The sequence below is a fragment of the Chiloscyllium plagiosum genome, unplaced genomic scaffold (assembly GCF_037043375.1).
Source record: "Chiloscyllium plagiosum isolate Xiang-an unplaced genomic scaffold, Cpla_swu_hap1 HiC_scaffold_42, whole genome shotgun sequence".
NCBI lineage: Eukaryota > Metazoa > Chordata > Chondrichthyes > Orectolobiformes > Hemiscylliidae > Chiloscyllium > Chiloscyllium plagiosum.
In genome coordinates this window covers 73,269,038-73,273,886 of record NW_028270180.1, presented here as the reverse complement: position 1 = coordinate 73,273,886, position 4,849 = coordinate 73,269,038, and the positions used below count along the sequence as shown (strand labels likewise).

General features: G+C 47.4%; 1 pseudogene; it reads right to left on the bottom strand.

Moving 5' to 3' along the window:
* Positions 1–3,640: 3,640 nt before the first annotated feature.
* LOC148137917 (uncharacterized) lies at positions 3,641–4,567 on the bottom strand (annotated as a pseudogene).
* Positions 4,568–4,849: the final 282 nt, after the last annotated feature.

Sequence of the window (4,849 nt, the reverse complement as noted above, 5' to 3'; positions counted from 1 at the left end):
ACAGGAAGCAGACACTCCGGATAAATCAGCCTTAGTCAGTTTGACAGAACGTCACCAGTGGAGTCACACAGTGACCAGTGCAAAGTCCACAGCTCCTTACAATCTGTATAAATGGTCAGGAGGAGTGGAACAAATGTACTGTAAGTATGTATGCCGATTAAATTAAGATAAACAGGAAACTAAATTATCAAGGGAAAGTGGAGAGTCTGTGATTTGATATGGATAGGTGAAGTCAATGGATAAAAGTTTAGTAAATGGGATTAAAGATAATATATAGTCTGTCATTTTCTTTAGGAAGAATGGTAGGTAGTATGTTACTGAAACGGAAAAATACTACAGGACTTAGTGATGCAGTGTGTACTGGAGGGTTCATTCTGACCCGATCAGACACGGGAAGTGTTGCTCCATCTTCCTGATGTTCCCAGGGACCCCATTGCTCTCAACTACCATATATATCCTCCATCTTCAAATGGTGATGTTGACGTCGGCATACTGGGAGATGATGGATCTGTCACCCACTGCTGCCTGGAAAGTTCAAGATCATCGAAGCTGAGTGAAACAGTGACCCTGCCAGCAACGTCCTCCCCCTGGTGGGAGAGAGTGGATACAGCAAATCCCTTTCCCCAAGCACACTCACTTCGTGGTTTCAGATCTTCCTCTCTGAGCAGCCTTTGCTCCATTTGTTGTTCATCTTACAGACGCAGGTGCTCTGTCAGATGTATGCTCCATCCAGAGTTGGGTCACCAAATCCTCAGGTCTCCCTGAATGTCTGAGGTGGGTCACAGCAGAACCTCTCGCAAACCATCCCCAGCACCTCCACTAACTTTTCAATAACGGGAGTCAGTCAGAAGCCCCTCAGCTACAAGTTAGATGCCTGCTCTTTTACAATTATACTCGAGAGGTTTCCTCGTGTTACTGACTACACAATCACCTGAGAGGGACAAGCACAGGGGTTCAGTGGACACGCACAGACCAAGGTTCAAAGGCGTGTCTAAAGCTGCTGGAAACCCTGTCCAACGTGGAGCACCACATAGGGCAGACCGGGAAGTGAACAGCAGCCCAGCACGCACACACCCCTTCCATGGATCACCACATGGGGCACACCAGGAAGTGAACAGCAGCCACACCCCCCCCCCCCCCGCACATGGGACACACTGGGAAGTGAGCAACAGTCAAACACATTCACCCCTGTCCACGGAGTACCACATGAGACACACCGGGAAGTGAACAACAGCCCAGCACACACACCCCTGTTTATGGAATACCACATGGAAAACACGGGAAGTGAACAGCAGTCTGACACACACCATTTCATTGTTTCTGAGCTTCGCAATGCCAGCTCTCGATACACTAGGGATCCAAATGGGACCCACAGCCGGGACGTACAGGAGACCACGAGCCATATGTTTTGCACATAGTTTCTGAGCTTCATAATGATTTCCCCGGGATTCCAGGGATATGAGCACCGCCGGCCAGGTTAAGGGACAGAAGGACGGATATTCATGTTATAATTGGATGATTACTTGATTGACACGTTCAGTAAACGTGGCTCTTCTGAGACAAATGGGATTAACTTCATGAGTAGTACTTTCTTAGGTCCAATAACAAAAATAAGAATATAAAGTAAATGTGCTGACAAATCAGCTGAAATCCACGTCACAGAATCAGGCACCATAATCCAGATGATATATCTGTGCAGCATGTAGCAGTGTTCAGACCAGGCTAGTGTACTGCTCAATACAACCCAGCAATCTGTGCAGACCACACCAGTCCATGAACTACCTCTCAAGCACTGGGAGCTATGCAGTGAACAGCAGTGAATTGTTATATAAACCATGAGCATTTACCCTCCTAGAATGTACAGCAGTGTACGCCACCCCAGGGCATGGATCTGTCAACCAGGAGCAGTTATCCTCCCAGCATGTAGTTATGACAATTGCCCCAGTGCATTGTCAGTAACACTGTGTTAGATCACTGCCCAGCGTGGGGAAATCTGCAGCCCATGCTGGGAGTGACAGGATGTGCAGCTCCAATCCATTTGCAACTCCATATCTCCATTTATCAATGGATGTAGAATATCTCAAGAGGATGGAGGAAAATGACTTAGGGTTAAGTAGGCAAGGATCAGACGAGGCTCCAGAGGGTTACAAGGTAGTCAGGAAGGAAGTGAAGAATAAACTCAGGAGAGCGAGAAGAGGGCATGAAAAAGACTTTGTGAGTAGGATTAAGGTAAAACTTAAGATGTTCTATACTTTTGCAAGGAACAACATGATGGCTTTAGTGAGGGTAGGGCTCATCAGGATAGTGGAGGGAACTTGCGCCAGGAGTCGGAGGAGGTAGGGGAACATAGAATATAGAACACTACAGCGCAGTACAGGCCCTTCAGCCCTCGATGTTGCGCCGACCTGTCATACCAATCTGAAGCCTATCTAACTTACACTATTCCATGTACGTCCATATGCTTGTCCAATGACGACTTAAATGTACTTAAAGTTTGCGAATCTACTACTGTTGCAAGCAAAGAATTCCAAAGCTCTCTCTTTCTGTCTTTCCTGGCTACCTTGTAACCCTCAAGCGCCCCAACTGAGGCTTCACATCCAATCCTAACATAAGTCACCGTCTTCATCTTGACCAGAGATTCCACTTCATTCGTAAACCACGGCTCCCGCACTCTACAGCTTCCTCCCTGCCTGACATACATATCTAGGACACACAGTAACTTTTCCTTGAATAAGCTCCACATTTCTAATGTGCCCATTTCCTGCAGTTTCCTTCCCCATCATATGCTTCTTAAATCTTGCCTAACGGCATCGTAATTGCCTTTCCCCCAGCTGTAACTCTTGCCCAGTGGTATACATCTATCCCTATCTATCACTAAAGTAAACATAACAGAATTGGAATTGCTATCACCAAAGTGCTCACCTACTTCCAAGTCTAACACCTGACCTGGCTCATTACCCAGTATCAAAACTAATGTGGCTTCTTCCCTTGTTGGCCTGTCTATATCCTGTGTCAGGAAGCCCTCCTGCACACACTGGACAAAATCTGACCCCTCTATAGTACTCGTAATATAGTGTTCCCGTTCAATATTTCAAAAGTTGAAGTTCCCCATTACATCTACCCTGTCTCTGTCACTCCTGTCGAGAATCATCTTTGCTATCCTTTCCTCTACATCTCTGTAACTATTCGGAGGCGTACAGAAAACTCCCAACGGGGTGACCTCTCCTTTCTGTTTCTAACTTCCGCCCATACCACCTCAGTTGACGAGTCCTGAAACATCCTTTCTGCAACTGCAATACTGTCCTTGACCAACAATGTAACACGTCCCCTCTTTTACCATCTTCTCTGTTCTTACTGAAACATCTAAATCCTGGAACCTGCAACAACTATTCCTTTCCCTGCTCTAACCATGTCTCCAAAATGGCCACAGCATTGAAGTCCCAAACCAATCCATGCTGCAAGTTCACCCACCTTATTCCGGATGCTCCTGGCGTTGAAGTGGACACACTTCAAACCAACCTCTTGCTTACCGGTGCCATCTTGCGTCCCTAAAACTTGATTTTGGACCTCCCTACTCTCAACCCTTTCTATACTTTAACTACAATTTTGGTTCCCATTCCCCTGCTGGATTAGTTTAAATTCACCCCAATAGCCTTAGCGAATTCCACCCCCCCTCCAGAATATTGGTACTCCTCTGGTTCAGTTGAAGCCCATCCTGCTTGTAGAGGTCCCACCTACCCCACAAAGTGCCCCAATTATCCAAGAACCCAAAACCCTCCCTCCTGCACCATCCCTGTAGCCACGTGTTCACCTTCTCTCTCTCCGTATTCCTTGCCTCACTAGCTCGTGGCACGGGCAACAAATCCGAGCCAACAACTCTGTTCGTCCTAGCTCGAAGCTTCCATCCTTGCTCCTTGAATTTCTGCCTTTAATCCCCATCTCTCTTCCTACCTATGTCGTTGGTGCCTATGTGGACCACGACTTGGGGCTGCTCCCTCTCCCCCTTAACGATCCCAAAAACACGATCAGACACATCACGAACTCTGGCACCTGGGAGGCAACACACCAACTGTGAGTCTCTCTCGTCCCCGCAGACCCTCCCTTCTGTCCCCCTAACTATGGAGTCCCCAATGACTACTGCTCTGCTCCTCTTCCCCTTTCCCTTCTGAGCAGCAGGGACAGACGCTGTGCCAGATCCCTCTACTCCACTGCTTTCCCCTGGTAAGTCCTCCCCCATAGTATCCAAAACGGTATATTTATTGTTGAGGTGAATGGCCACAGGGGATCCCTGCACAGCCTACCGGTTCTCTTTCTGTCCCCTGACTGTAACCCATTTACCTTTTTCTAGTACCTGAGGAGTGACTACCTCCCTGTAACTCCTCTCAATAACCCCCTTTGCCTCCCGAATGATCCGAAGTTCACGCAGCTCCAGCTCTAGTTCCCTAACGCGGTTTTCAAGGAGCTGGAGTCAGGTGCACTTCCAGCAGATGTAGTCAGCAGGGATACTGGTGGTGACCCTTACCTCCCACATTCTGCAGGAGGAGCATTCAACTGCCCTAACCTCCATTCCCACTAGTCTAAATTCCCAAAGAGACTGCTGAAAAAAATAAGGAATAAAAAAACCCGTTAACTTTCCAAGGTGTGGCACAGGTACTTTGTTTTTGGGTAAAGGAGGAGAATGGGTGCTTTAACAGATTATAAGGCAAGGTGAGCTTTTCTGGGTGTTTGGTTTAATTCACAAACGGGTCCTTGCTGTGTCATAACAGTACACTTGGAACATTGTGCTCAGTTCTGGTCGCCTTGTTATAGGAAAGATATAGAAGCTATAGTGAGGGTGCAGAGGAATCCC